The 16,304-nt window shown below is 38.9% G+C and overlaps 1 protein-coding gene across 1 annotated transcript in view; it reads left to right on the forward strand.

Moving 5' to 3' along the window:
* The window catches only part of stk3 (serine/threonine kinase 3 (STE20 homolog, yeast)), a 455,037-nt gene that overhangs the window by 433,071 nt on the left and 5,662 nt on the right, over window positions 1–16,304 (forward strand). The window lies entirely within an intron of this gene.

Below are 16,304 nucleotides of genomic sequence, written 5' to 3' on the forward strand. Positions count from 1 at the left end.
AATGGGCCAAAACATGCATGCACTGCCAGACGTCCAAGGTGCAGCGGCACACCAAAGCCCCACCGCAGCAGTTCCATCCCGCCCACCGGCGTTTCGACCACATTCATGTGGATATCGTGGGCCCCCTGCCAGTGTCGCGCGGAGCGCGGCACCTCCTGACTATTGTGGACCGGTTCACAAGATGGCCAGAGGCGGTCCTGCTCACCGACACCACCTCCAAATCTTGCGCCCGAGCCCTGATCGCCACCTGGATATCTCGCTTTGGTGTACCAGCCCACATTACCTCCGACAGAGGCGCCCAGTTCACCTCCAGCCTGTGGTCAGCTATGGCCAGCCTTTTGGGGACTCAGCTGCACCACACAACTGCCTACCACCCACAGTCGAACGGGCTAGTGGAGCGTTTCCACCGTCACCTGAAGTCGGCCCTCATGGCCCGCCTGCGAGGAGCCAACTGGGCGGACGAGCTTCCCTGGGTCCTACTCGGCATCCGCACAGCGCCCAAGGACGACCTGCATGCCTCGTCGGCCGAGTTGGTATACGGCGCGCCCCTGGTCGTCCCCGGGGAGTTCCTACCAGCTCCAAGAGGGCAAGAGGAAGAACCCGCAGCAGTCCTGGGCAGACTACGCGAGAAGCTCGGTAACCTGGCCCCCATACCCACTTCACAGCACGGGCGGCACCCGACCTGCGTACCCAAAGACCTACAGAACTGTAAGTTTGTGTTTGTACGAAGGGGCAGGCATCGGCCGCCGCTGCAGCGGCCATATGAGGGGCCGTTTATGGTGCTTCGGAACAACGGGTCCACGTTCGTGCTGGACGTTGAGGGGAAAGAGGAGGTTTTCACGGTGGACCGCCTCAAACCGGCCCATGTGGACCTGGCGCAACCGGCCGAGTTTCCGGCGCCTCGGCACAGAGGCCGACCTCCCAAGCAGGTTCTGGCCCAGACTGTGGACATTGGGGGGTGTATCGCCGGTTCTGGGGGGGGGGGTTATGTGGCGACCCATTTCCTGGCGCATCCGAACCGACTCACAATTAGATAGCCTACGGGGGTTTGCGAGCACAGAGCTTTGGAGCCTCTGCGCCATGGGGGGCAGGTTGAGGGAGGCTTAAAAGTGAGGCTGAAGTTTTCGAATAAAGTTTTTTCCTTCGACTGCAGTTACCGACTCCGTGTCGTAATTTTAGCGCTGCGTGTAGCACACCGCTACAGCACCGCCTTTACTTAGAAGGTTGTGAAGATTCAGCATGTCATCTAGAACTTTGACAAACTTCTTTAGGTGTGTGGTGGAGAGTATATGACTGGTTTCGTCACAGCCTGATATAGAAACACCAATGCCCTTGAATGGAAAATCCTACAAATTGTAATTGATATAGCCCATTCCATCATAGGTAAAGCCTTCCCCACTATTGAATACATCTACATGGAGCGCTGTTGCAGTAAAGCAACATCCATATCAGGACCCCACCATCCAGGTTGTGTTCTCTTCTCACTGCTGCCATTAGGAAGAAGATACAGGTTCCACACCACCAGGTTCAGGAGCAGTTGTTACTCTCAACCATCAGGCTCTTGAACCAGAGGGAATAACTTCCCTCAACTTCACTCACCCCAACAATGAACTGTTCTCACAACCTATGGACTCACTTTCAAGGACTCTTCATCTTATGTTCTCAATATTTATTGCTTATTTATTTCTTATTTTTTTATTTCACTTTTGCACCATTGGTTGTCATATGCATAGTACCTGTTTGTCTTGTGTGTGGTTTTTCATTGATTCTATTAAGTTTCTTTGTATTTACTGTGAATGCCTGCAAGAAAATGAATCTCAGGGTTGTATATGGTGACATGTATGTACTTTGATAATAAATTTATTTGGAACTTTGACAGGATGACTTACAAACAGTATTTGGAGCAGGGAAGGCCTCTCATTTAGCTGTAAGTATCACAGCTAAAGGTATTCTAACATTTACACATTGATAATTAGTGTCAAATCTGAATCTGCTATTTAAACAATTTAACAAAATGTTGAGAAGGTGCTTCTACGAGTCACCAAGCTATGTGGTCAAGAAACAAATACATGAGAAGGGAAGCAATTTTTGAAAGAACATGAGTTAAGAAATGTCATGAACAAAAATATTAAAGCAAATTGCAAGTGTGTTTCTAATTCCCTTAAGGAATAAGATGCTGCTAGTAAGATCACTTGCACAGAACATAGAATCATACGGAACAGGAACAATCCATGTCAGGGCTGTGTAACAAGAGCTACCTTTTAATCAGGAGGGTGATTGAGATTTTAAAGGCAGAGTTTCGCGGCAGTCTCTCTTGAGTTGAGGAGTGATCGATCAGTAAGAGGGATTCATTAGAAAGGGCCAATAAAAATAATTCAAGTGTAAGTGGAGCAGCCATTCTTTTGCAGTGTGTCAGTGTCCAGAGTGGTTTTGGCTCATCGGGCTTTGATGAGATCAGGTTTAGGTGAGGTACATTGTCTTGCAAGTTACTCTCTCTCTGTCCTTATTTGTTCATTCCTCATCTGTTAGGACTTAATAGATTAGTGAGAATGGCTCCAATGAAATGTTTTATATTCTCATGTGGGATGTGGGAAGTCTGGGAGACCTCCAGTCTCTCAGATTAACACATCTGTACCAGGTGTACCGAGTTGCAGTTCCTGAGAGAATGTATTAAGGTAATGGAGCAGCAGCTTGATGACCTTCAACTCGTGGGAGAATGAGGAGGTGATAGACAAGAACTACAGGGAGGTAGTCACCCCTAAGTTACAGAAGACAGGTAACTGGGTAAGCATAAGGAGAAGGAGGGTAAATGCACAGCCAGTGCAGAGTACACTTGTGACTGTTCCCTTCAATAATAAGTATACTACTTTAGATACTACTGAGGGGCATGACCTACCAGGGGGAGCCACAGTGACTGGTTCTCTGTCACTGAGTTTTGTGCTGTGGCTCAGAGACCAGAGAGGGGAAGAGGACTGCAGTTTTGATAGAAGATTCCTAAGTCGGAGAAGTATAGATGAGATTCTGTGGGCACGATAGAGACACCTGGAAGGTATGTTGCTTCCCTAATGCCAGGATCAGGGATGTCTCGATAGTGTCCATGGCATTCTCAAGGGCAAGGGTGAGCAGCTAGAATTCTCGGTGTGTATTGGAACCAGTGACATAGGTAGACGAGATGAGGAGGTCCTGAAGAGAGATTTTACAAAGTTAGGTCGAGAGTTGAGAAACAGTGTAGTAATCTTTGGATAGCTGCCTGTGCCATGTGCCAATGAGGGTAAAAATAGAATGATTTAGCATGTGAATGTGTGGCTGAGGAGGTTGTGCAGGGGGTAGAGGTTTAGATTAATGGATCATTGGGATCTCTTTTAGGAAAGATATGACCTTTACAAAAGGGATGGGTTACAACTAAACTGGAGGGGTCCAATGTCCTTGTGGGCAGATTGGCTAGAGTTGTTCAAGTGGGTTTAAACTAATTTGGCAGGGGAATGGGAACTGGAGCGACAGTGCGAAAGATGAGGTAATTTGTTTACAAACAGATACAATGTGTAGTGGGACTCTTAGCAAGGAGAGGCTTATGACAGGGCAAAATTACAGGCAACAGGATGAGTTGCAACATTAAAGGTGGACAAAATTGAAAAGTATGAATACAGGACTGAAGATGTTATATTTAATTGCCTGCTGTATATGGAGTAAGGTCGATGAACTTGTAGCACACAGTTACAGATTGTTGAAAGGAGAGGTAGGAAGGCAAAGGGGGCAATGTTGCATGTAGGTAAAAGATGAAATCAAATTGTGAGAAGGAAGTGACAGAGTCAGAAGGTGTTGAATCAATGTGTATAGAGTTAAGGAACTACAAGGGTAAAAAGACCCCGATGGGACCTCCAAACAGTATTAAGGATGTGGTCTACAAATTACAATGGGAGATAGAAAAGCATGCCAAAAGGGCAATGATACAATAGTCATGGGGGACTCAATATTCAGGTTGATTGTAAAAATCAGGTTGGTGCTGGATTCCAACTGGGGGAATTTTGAAAACGCAGACAAGATAGCTTTTTAGAGCAGCTCATGGTTGATCCCACTAGGGAATCAGCTATTCCAGATTGGATGTTGTTACAATGAACTGGAATTGATTAGAGAGCTTCAGGTAAAAGAACCCTTAAGGGAAAGTGATCATAATATGATCAAATTCACCCTGAATTTTGAGAAGGACAAGCTAAAGTCAGATGTATCAGTATTACATTTGAGTGAAGGGAATTACATTGGCATGAGAGAGGAGTTGGCCAGAATTAATTGGAAAAGAACACTGGCAGGGATGATGGTAAAGCAGCAATGGCTGGAATTTCTGGAAGCAATTTGGAAGGCCCAGGATATATGCATCTCAAAGAGGAAGAAGTATCCTAAAGGGAAGAACCATGGCTGACAAGAGAAGTCAAAACCAACATAAAAGCCAAAGAGAGGGCATATAATAGAGCAAAAATTAGTGGAAAGTTCATAGTGTAAAATAGAGGTAAGAGTGGATATTGGACCACTGGACAATGACACTGGAGAGGTAGTAATGGGGGACAAGGAAATGGCGGATGAACTGAATAAATATTTTACATTGGTCTTCACTGTGGAAGACACTTGCAGTATGGTGGAAGTTCCAGGTGTCAGGGGGCATGAAGTGTGTGAAGTTATAGAGGGGTGTCCTCAGAATAGAGGGGTGTCCTTTTAGAATGAAGATGAGGAGGAATTTCTTTAGCTAGAGTGGTGAATTTGTGGAATTTGTCTTATGGAACAGGCCCTTTGGCCCATGATGTCTGTGCCAAACATGATACCAGATTAAACTAATCCCTTCTGTATGTACATGGTCCTTATCCCTCCTTTCCCTGAACATTCATGTGCTTACCTAAAAGCCTCTTGAACACCACTATCATATCTCTTTCAACCAGCATCCTGGCAGCGTGCTTAGGTACCCACCACTCTGCAAATAAAAAAAACTTACCTCACACATTCCATTTAAAGTTTCCCCCTCTCACCTTAAACCTATGCTCTCCAGTAATCAAAACTTAATATTTCTACTCCATTTGCTAGGATGCCTACAATTTCTACACTAGCTTCCCATATGGTCCAAGGGAACACCTTAGCAGGCCCTGGGATTTATCCATCCTAGTTTGCCTCAAAACAACAAACACCTCTTCCTCTGTAATCTGTATATAGCGCATGATCTTACAGCTTATTTTGCCTCAGTTCTCTTGATTTTCTTTCTAACTTCCAAGTAAATTGAGATGCAAAAAACCCATATATGATCTCCCTCATCTCTTTTGGCTCCATGCATAGATGGCCAAGCTGATCTTTAGGTGGTATTTAAAATGTCCTTAGCTACGGGGGGGGGGTTCTTCTTTTTCTTTGTTACTGCGTATGTTAATCGAAATGGCTGTTTTGTTAAAAGTAGGAATGCTTCTTTGTTGCGAGAGAGTGCTGGAAGCTTGTTTGGGTTAAAATTTACTGATAACAGGAGTTGTATTCCTTTGTAGACCAATTGGGATTAATGGTGTTCTTTCTACTGGGTCTGTAAGCTATTGTTGGCGGGCTTTTGGGGAGATCAGCGCGAGGGGGGTGAGAGAGAGAGGACGCGATGCTGTAAACTGGGCGCGGAACAGACCCCAAGTGGGGGTCCAAGGCCAGGAGGTACCCCAAGGAGAGGAGATGAAGCTAGATGTGCTTGGTTGACCACTTCGGGTGGTCCTGAGCTGCGAGTTGAGGAGTTCGGAGGGGATCGAATGGTGGCCAGAAGACTTCAGTAATTTAGCTCCAACGGTTGTGCACAAAGTGGTTTGGACTTTGATAAGTTTGGCGCCTTTTCTTTATTTTCTTTTCCTTCATATATACTGTATGGTTATTAATCAGTTATAGTAATCTTTATAAATTGCAATCATTTAATCGCATATGGTGTCCTGTTTGTTCTTTGGCGAGGCGTGGACATCACACAGCATCCACACAAGCTGATTACCCAGTTTGGCAGGACCGATGGCTGCTCCCCCTAAACGAGAACGAGCTGAGTGAGCCTGAGGCGACCCAGGGGGTTACATTGTGGGGGCTCGTCTGGGATCAATGTAATCCCCTGGGTCGTCTCAGGCTCGCTCAGCAGAACTGAAAAATGGCAGATGGAACTTAAAGCAGGTAAGTATGAGGTTTCACACTTTGAGAAGACAAACATTCACTTATACAGTGAATGGTAGGACATTGAGGAGTGCAGTAGGTCACAAGGATCTGGGAATACAAATCCATAATTCCTTGAAAGTGGCATCACAGGTAGATAAGTTTGTAAAGAGAGTGTTTGTCACATTTGCCTTTATAAATTAAGGTACTGAGTATTGGAATTGGGATATTATATTGAAGTTGTATAAGATGTTGGTGAGGCCTGATTTGGAGTATTGTGTGCAGTTCTGGTCACCTACCTACAGGAAGTTATCAATAAGACTGAAGAAGTGCAGAGAAAATTTACAAGAATATTACCAGGAATTGAGGACCTGAGTTTTAGGGAAGGTCAACAGACTATAGGACACAGAACCAGAATTAGGCAGTTTGGCCCATTGAGTCTGCTCTGCCATTCTATCATGACTGATTTATTATTCCACTCAACCCCATTTCCCTGCCTTCTCCCTGTAATTTTTGATGTCCTTACTAATCAAAAACCTATAAAACTCCTCTTTAAATATACCCAATGACTTGGCCTCCACAGCTGTCTGTGTTAATTAGCTCCACAGATTCACCACCCTTTGCCTAAAAAAATTCCACCTCATCTCTTTAGTAAAAGAATGTTGAGGTCATGCCCTCTGGTAATAGACTCCCTCACTATAGGAAACATCCTCTCCATGTTCTTTCTATCTAGGCCTTTCAATATTCCATAGGTTTCAATCAGATCTCTCCTCATTCTTCTAAACTCAATCAAGCCATCAAAAACTCCTCATACATTTGTTGTTCTAGTCCTGGTATTCTCCTGAACCTTCTCTGGACCCTTTCCCATGCCAGCACATGCTTTCTCAGATAATGAGCCCCAAATTTCTTATAATACTCCAATAACGGTCGGACTAATGCCTTTTTAAGCTTTAGCATTACATCCTTGCTGTTGTATTCCAGTTCTCTTTGAAATTAATGCTAATATTGTATTTGCCTTCCTTACCACCGACTCAAACTACAAGTTAACCTTAAGGGAATCCTGCTTGTGGACTCCTGAGTCCCTTTGCACTCCTCATTTCTGAATTTTCTCTCCATTTAGAAAATAGTGTACGCCTTCATTCCTTCTACCAAAGAACATGACTGTTAACTTCCCTACACTGTATTCCATCTGCCACTTCTTCACCCATTCTCCTAATCTGTCAAAAGTACTTCTGCAGGATTCCTGCTTTTTCAATACTACCTGCCCCTCCACCTATCTTCATGTCATCTGCAAACCTGGCCATAAAGCCTTCCAAATTATTGACCTATTACAGGAAAAGAAGTGATCCCAGCATTGAGCTCTGCAGAACATGACAAGTCACCAGTAGCCAACCAGAGGAGGCATTCAGAGGTGTCCTCCTTCTTGCACCCTTTCTCCACCATTGATGCTGCGCTCCTCTATTTCCCAGACTCCCAACCACCTTGACAGGGATAGAGTTCCTCTTGTCCTCACCTACCACTTACCTTCAGCATCCAACACATCATTCTGTCCAGCTTCTGACTTCTTTAACGAGATCCTACTACCAAACACATATTTATCACCCCCTCGTTTCTCTGCTTTCCACGGGGATTCCTCTGTCTGTGATTCCTTTGTCTAGTGGTTCCTCCTCAATCTCCCTCCTGGTGCATATCCCTGCGAGCGACAGAAATGCTACACCTGCCCATTCACCTCCTCCCTCACCTCCATTCAGAGCCGCAAACAGTCCGTCCAGGTGAGGTAACACTTCACCTGTGAAGCTGCTAGGACCTTCTATAATATCCAGTGCTTCCAATGCAAACTCCTCTACATTGGTGAGACCATAGTAAATTGTGGGACCACTTTGTTGAGCACCTGCACTCCAGATGCTATAAGTGGAATTCCCCAGTAGCAAACTTTTAAAATTCCTATCCTATTTCTGTTCCAACTTGTCAGTCCATGTCCTTCACTTTTGTCACAATGAGTCATACACAGGCTGGAGGAACAACATCTCATATTCTGTATGGGTAGCCTCCAGCCTGATGGCATGAACATTGATTTCTCCTTCTGGTAATTTTTTTTCCCTCCCCCATCCTCCTCCTTCTGTTCCCCACTATGACCTCTTACTGCCTCTCCTCACCTGCATATCACCTCCCCCTGGTGTCCCTCCTTCCCTTTTCCTCTCCTATCAGAATCCTCCTTCTCCTTTCTTTCTTTCTTTTTCAATCTTTTTATTAAATTTCATATATATAAAAAAAACATAGCATGATAATGAATAGATTACAAATTCAATAAACTTGAAATTACATTAGTAATAGGATAATAATATCCTATTAAACATCAATCAACAAAAGGTACATTAATCAATCAAGTCTATATAAATATATATGAAAAAAAAACAAAAATAATCATCAAAAGAGAAAAAAAAATTGAAAATATATAGAAGAAAATATATATTGAAAAAAATACTAAACTAAACTAACCTGGGCAATAATAACAGTTTATAAGTATGTGATAGTGTCAAGAAAAAACTCCGGAACTCCATACCTGAACAAGAATAAGTAGAGAAAAGGATCTGAAAAAGGCCAAATTAATTCATATGAAAATGTCGAATGAACGGTCCCCAGGTTTCTTCAAATTTAATTGACGAGTCAAAAATAGTGCTTCTAATTTTTTCCAAACTCAGATAGGAAATAGTTTGAGAGAACCACTGAGATGTGGTAGGAGGATTTACTTCTTTCCAGTTTTGTAATATAGACCTTCTGGCAATTAATGTTACAAAAGCAATCATTCGTCTGATTGAAGGGGAAAACTGATTACCATCTTCATTTGGCATACCAAAAATTGCAGTAATAAAATGAGGTTGTAAATCGATATTCCATACTGAGGAAATGACACCAAATATGTCCTTCCAATAGTTATGTAAAGTGGGACATGACCAAAACATGTGGGTCAATGAAGCCACTTCTAAGTGACATCTGTCATATTGAGGATTGATATGCGAGTAGAATCGAGCAAGCTTATCTTTAGACATATAAGCTCTATGTACAATTTTAAATTGTATTAAAGCATGTTTAGCACATATAGAAGAGGAATTAACCATTTGCAAAATTTTTTCCCATTTATCTGTTGATATATTATATCGAAGTTCTTTTTCCCATTCTTGTTTAGTTCTATCTGATATTTCTGGTTGTATCTTCATAATCATGTCATAAATTAAAGCTACTAATCCCTTCTGGCAGGGATTAAAGGTAAAAATCAAATCTGAAAAATCCAATGGAGTTGAATTGGGAAAAGATGGAAGAATTTTGTGTAAGAAATTTCTAATTTGTAAGTATCTAAAAAAATTAGATTTAGGTAATTTAAATTTGTTAGAAAGTTGATCAAAAGACATCAAAGTACCTTCAAAAACAAGATCACGAAAACATTTTATACCTTTCCTTTTCCATATGCTAAAAGCTTGATCTGTCAATGAAGGTTTGAAAAAAAAATTAAATAAAATAGGGCTGTCAAGAACAAAGTTTTTCAGATTAAAAAATTTACGAAATTGAAACCAAATTCGTAGTGTATGTTTGACAACAGGGTTAGATATCTGTTTATTGAATTTAACTAAATCAACAGGAAGAAAAGAACCAAGAACGGAGAATATAGAATATCCCTTTACCTCACTACATTCCAAATTTACCCACTGTGGACACAATGGTGAGTCCAAATCTAGTTTCCAATACGTTAGGTTACGAATATTATTCGCCCAATAATAAAATCTAAAGTTAGGTAAAGCTAGACCACCATCTTTTTTAGATTTTTGTAATTGCCTTTTGCTTAACCTGGGGTTTTTATTTTGCCACACAAATGAGGAAATTTTTGAATCAATGTTGTCAAAAAAAGATTTAGGAATAAAAATTGGTAAGGCTTGAAATAAATATAAAAATTTCGGTAAAATCATCATTTTAATAGCATTAATCCGACCAACTAATGATAAAAATAAGGGAGACCATCTTGTAGTAAGATATTGAATTTGATGAAGCATAGGTAAAAAATTCAGTCCAAATAAATCTTTATATTTCTTGGTGATTTTTATACCTAAATAGATAAAGTTATCAGTAACAACTTTAAATGGCATCCTGTCATTCAATAAGGTTTGCGCGTTTAAGGGGAATAATTCACTCTTATCTAAGTTTAATTTATAACCAGAAAAACTACCAAATTGAGCCAACAAGGATAAAATAGCGGGAATAGACCTATTAGGATCAGAAATATATAACAGCAAATCATCAGCATAAAGTGATAATTTGTATAACTTCTCATTACGGATGATACCAAAAATATTAGGAGATTCACGAATAGCAATGGCTAAAGGTTCTAATGCAATATTAAATAATAAAGGACTTAAAGGACAACCTTGTCTCGTACCACGAGATAATTGAAAAAAAGAGGATCTATAATTATTTGTAAGAACAGAAGCAACAGGTTTATAATATATTAATTTAATCCATGATATAAAATTAGGACTAAAATTAAAGTTTCTCAATGCATTAAATAAGTACGTCCATTCAACTCTATCAAAAGCTTTTTCAGCATCTAATGAGATAACACATTCTGGGATTGTAGGTGATGAAGTATAAATTATGTTAATCAATTTTCTAATATTAAAAAAGGAATACCGATTCCTAATAAAACCAGTTTGATCTTCTGAAATAATCTGTGATAGTACCTTTTCTAATCTAATGGCTAAAATTTTTGTAAGAATCTTAGAGTCTACATTTAATAATGATATAGGGCGATGAGATGCACATAAAGTAGGATCTTTATCTTTTTTAAGAATTAGAGAAATAGTAGCTTCATAAAAAGATTGAGGTAATCTCTTCTTAACAAACGCATCATTAAAGATTTCACATAGCCAAGGAGAAAGCAATAAAGAAAAAGTTTTAAAAAATTCTACAATAAAACCATCAGGACCAGGAGCTTTCCCTGAATTCATTGATGAGATAGCCTCTCTTATTTCGGCCATAGAGATAGGAGCATCAAGCAAGCTACGATCTTCATCTATCAGTTTAGGAATATTCAAATTGTTAAAAAAATTATCCATCATGGACAGGTCACCACCAAATTCTGATTGATATAAAGATTTATAAAAATCTTGAAAAGTGTTATTGATTTCTTTATGATCAGTAGTTAAATTACCGTCTTGTTTACGAATTTTAATAATTTGTCACTTAGTCGAAATAGCTTTTAATTGATTAGCTAACAATTTACCAGTTCGATCACTATGAATATAAAATTGAGCCCTGGTCTTAATTAATTGATTCTCAATTGAAGAAGATAATAATAAACTATGTTCCATTTGAAGCTCAACTCTCTTCTTATAAAGTTCTTTGGTAGGAGTAACGGAATAAATCTTATCAATTTCTTTAATTTTATCCACCAATAAAGCTATATCTAAATATCTTTGTTTTCTTTTACCAACGGAATATGAGATAATTTGTCCACGGATAAAAGCCTTAAAAGAGTCCCAAAGTATTCCTCTGTCAATCTCTTCGGTATAGTTTGTTGAAAAAAATAAGTCAATTTGTTGTTTTATGAAGGTAATAAATTCTGGATCTTGAAGCAAAGTAGCATTAAGTCTCCAAGATCTAGTATTAATAGAAGAGTCCGAGATCTTGATAGATAACTTCAAAGGTGCATGATCCAAAATAGCAATAGAGTCATATTTACAATCAGTAACATCTGTTAATAAATGATGATCAATAAGGAAATAATCAATTCTAGAATAACTATGATATACATGTGAAAAAAATGAAAATTCTTTATCTTTAGGGTTCAGAAACCCCCATATTTCAGTAATTCCAGAATCGACCATAAAAGAATTAATAAGTAAAGCTGATCTATTCGGAAGAGTTCGAATAGGTTTAGATCTATCCATCGAAGGATTCAAACAACAATTAAAGTCTCCACCCATTATCAACATATATTCATTCAAATTAGGAAGGGAAGTAAATAAACGTTTAAAAAATTCAGGGCAGTCAAAGTTTGGAGCATAAATATTAACTAGAATGACTTTTCGATTAAAAAGTGAACCAGTTATCAACAAAAATCTGCCCTGTGGATCAGAAATAACTTCATAATGTGTAAACGAAATTGAGGGGTCTATAAAAATAGACACACCCCTAATTTTAGCGGTACAATTCGAGTGAAATTGTTGACCCTTCCAGAACCTAAAAAAACGTTGATTATCCTCCCTCCTAATATGGGTCTCCTGTGCAAAAATAATATTAGCGTTCAATCTATGGAATACTTTAAATATATTTTTTACGTTTAATCGGATGATTTAAACCATTAGTATTCCACGAGATAAAGTTAATAGATTTATCCATCATACCAATATTAATTGTGTGTATCATAAAAGGTTAAAAAGACACATAACCCACAATTTAGGAAGAAGGAAAATTGATTCAGGAGCAACCGGAGATCATGACACCTCAACAATATTAATAATTTAAAGTCGGCCCATAAGCTAAAAGCAAAAAAATAAAAAGCAAAAGCGTGAAAAAAGATCCCTACCCCCTCCCCCCACCCTTTGAAAGAAAGCCAAGCGGCAGGCGCATAAACTAATACTAATATTACCCCCATTTCAAGATGGCAGCTCCATAAGAAAATTTTTTTAAAAAACTATATAACACCCAGATTAAGATATAGGGTTGCAAAAAAAAAATATATATATATCAGTCAGGTTAAAAAAAAAACTAAAATAGTAGAACAAAAAATCATTAATAAAAAAAATGAACATTAAAATTTAAAAGTGTAATATACCTTTAAAAGAAAAATTCCATATTCAAATAAAAGAAAGATGACATTTCAAAAGCAAAGACTTATGGGAAGAAGAAACGACATTTTGAAAAAGCCATATTACAAAACATGAATATAAGTTCAGCAATATAATAAGAAAATTTAGTAAAAAAGAGTTATCAAAATAGAATTTAAAAAAAGATTTAATAGACACTACAGCATATATAAAAAAAGACTAAAAAAAAATTCAAAACCTTTGTTCCATTTCTAAATACAGGCAAACAAATAAACGCTTATAAAAAGCAAAGTCTTATGGGAAGAAGAAACGACATTTTAAAAAAATAATTCATTATTACAAAATACAAACATGTATAAAAAAGGATATTATAAAAATTAAAACAGCATCTATAAGCAATGATAATAGTAGTAGAAAAAAAAAACCAGACCGTAGATCAGGATAAGAAGTTACAACCCAGCTTCATGGGTTAAAACTTAAAATGAAATGGCATCCTCTCTCCAAAAAATCTTCAATGTAACTCATAGTTCAAGTTGCACTAGAAGATCGATATTCTTCAACAAATTTCTTCGCTTCTTCCGGAGTGTTGAAAAATCGTTGACTGTTGTCATTCAGCACAATTCTAAGCTTCGCTGGATACATTAAAGCTTGTTTAAGTCCAATCGAGTGAATCTCTGCCATCACTGGTTTAAAAGCGATTCTGGCTCTCATTACATCGTAGGAGTAATCCTCAACAATTCGAAATGAATTGGTATTGTAAGAGATCATACCTTTTTTACGAGCTAATCGAATTAGAAGCTCTTTCTCACGAGGATAATGAAGGCGAACAATCACCGCTCGTGGTTTACCAGTCATAGACGAAAACCTCGCAACTCTGTGAGCGCGATCAATAACAGGTTTAGTTTGCAAACCTTCATCACCAAAAATTTCCCACAGTAATTTAGAGAAAAATTCAGTTAAATCATCGGACTCAACTTTTTTGGGAAATCCGATGATGCGCAAATTCTGTCTGCGAGATCGGTTTTCAAGATCAGTAATTTTAAACTTATACTGATCCATAGTTTTAGCAGTCAACTCTATCTTCTTCTCCAACCCTTCAATTGTACGTGCTTTTTCACAAATTGATTGTTCAAGAGTCGTAATCTTATTTTCATGCCGCTGAACATCTGATGCCTGCGATTGAAACTTAATTTCAAGCGATCTAACAACTCCTTCAAGATCAGATATTTTCGTGGTAAGCCTTTTTTTCCAAACTTGACAGTTTACTATCCAATTTACCTTCTAGTCTGCCTTCCAAACCCGCAAGTTTAGAATCCAGAAGGTTAGCAACTGTGTCGATAGATAAAGGATCCTTAGACGATTTCTTACTTGTAGCCATTTTAAGTTTGACAAGATTAGATCAAATATTATTTTAGGAAAAAAGAGTTAATCAGAAGTAGCAACTCATATGATTAAGTTCGGAAAGATTTGATTAAAGGGTGATTATAGTTGAAAAAATAAAGAGCGCCTAAAAGGCAGATGCTTACGTCGCCATCTTGAAACTCCACCCCTCCTTCTCCAACCCTCTACCTTTCCCAACCACATGGCTTCACCTTTCACCTTCTAGTTAGTCCTGCTTCCCCTCCCCCAACCTTTTTATTCTGGCACCTTTCTCCTTCCTTTCCTGTCCCGAAGAAAGGTCTTGTCCTGAAACGTCAACTGTTTATTCATTTCCATAGATGCTGCATGACCTGTTGTGTTCCTCCAGCATTTTGTGTGTGTTGAACCTGAAAAGGCAACCTTTATTCCTCCTCTTTGCCTCATGCCAGTCAGACAGTCTTCTATCTTTCATCCTTTGGTTGCATAGGTTTGAACTTTACTCCCTGGAACATAGGAGAATGAAGGTTGATTTGATGGAGATATACAAAATTATGAGGTGTATAGATAGGGTAAATGCAAGCATGTTTTCTCTATTGAGGTTGTTTGAGAATAGAGCTAGAAGTCATGGATTATGGGTTAAAGGTGGAAAGTTTAAGGGGAACATGAGGGGAGACATCTTCACTCAGTGGCAATTGAATGTGTGAAATGAGCTGTCAGTGGAAATGGTGGATGGGGGTTTGATTTCAACGTTTAAGGGAAGTTTGGATAAGTATATAGAGGGGTATGGAGAGCTAATGTCCAAGTGCAGGTTAATGATATAGGCAGAATAATAGTTTAGCATGGACTAGATGGGGTGAAAGACCTGTTTTTGTGCTGTAGTGCTCTATGACTATGTGGCTTTGAGGGGAATTTTCAAAGAAACTTTGATATGTAATTGCAAAACATTTTGTAAGTAGTATATAGAGCCAGTATTAAGTGTTTTTATGCACACTCTATTATGTCTTGAATATTGGAGTGCCCACATTCAGTACAATTCCAAAAGGAGTCGCTGCAAATGCATAGAAAACCATCAATAAATAGGAAGCTTTGTTAGCACATGACCAAGTCCAAGAAGTAACATATTATTGTATCCTTGTATTATTTCATTCTTACTATAAGGACGTCAATGGCAATGCTGGCATTTGTTGTCCATCTGTAATTGCCCCCGAACTGAACAACAAATTAAGAGTTAATCATATCAATGAGTCGGGAGTCACATGTACAGTAAGGACCATTGATTCTGTTCTGTGGTCTATGTGTCTTATGGTTGCTGTTGCTTAGTGAGCATTTTTTAAAATCCAGATTTATTTAATTACTTGTATTTTAAGTCCTTGTCACTCAAGTGGGACTTAAATTCGTATCTCTAGATCAATAGGCTGGAACTCCAGGTGCTTACTAGAGTAATTTAGAAACCTTCATATCACCATTAGCAACTTTTTAAAATTCATAGCTTCTTGAAAAGTTATTCCTATCAAATAGTGTATGCATATTCTATTCAAAGATTTTTCAAAGTTCAGTGTAAATTTATTATCGAAGTACATATATGTCACCATATAGTACTCTGAGATTCATTTTCTTGCAGGCATACTCAAAAAATCCATAATAGTTTAGTAACTATATTAGAATCATTGAAAGACCACACTAACTTAGGCGTTCCACCAGTGTGCAAAAGATACAAAATGCAAATACAAAAGGAAAGAAATAATGTTAATAAATAAGGAATAAATATAGAAAACACGTGATGAAGAGTCCTTGAAAGTGAGTCCGTAGGTTGTGGGAACATTTCAATGATGAGGCTAAAGAAGTTGAGTGAAGTTAACCTCTTTGGTTCAAGAGTCTGGTGGATAAGAGGTAATAATTATTCCTGAACCTGGTCGCATGAGGGCTCCTGTCCTTCATGATGGCAGCAGCGAGAAGATAATGTGTTCTGCATGATAGATGTTGCCTTCC

Source organism: Hypanus sabinus, chromosome 1 (genome assembly GCF_030144855.1).
Source record: "Hypanus sabinus isolate sHypSab1 chromosome 1, sHypSab1.hap1, whole genome shotgun sequence".
NCBI lineage: Eukaryota > Metazoa > Chordata > Chondrichthyes > Myliobatiformes > Dasyatidae > Hypanus > Hypanus sabinus.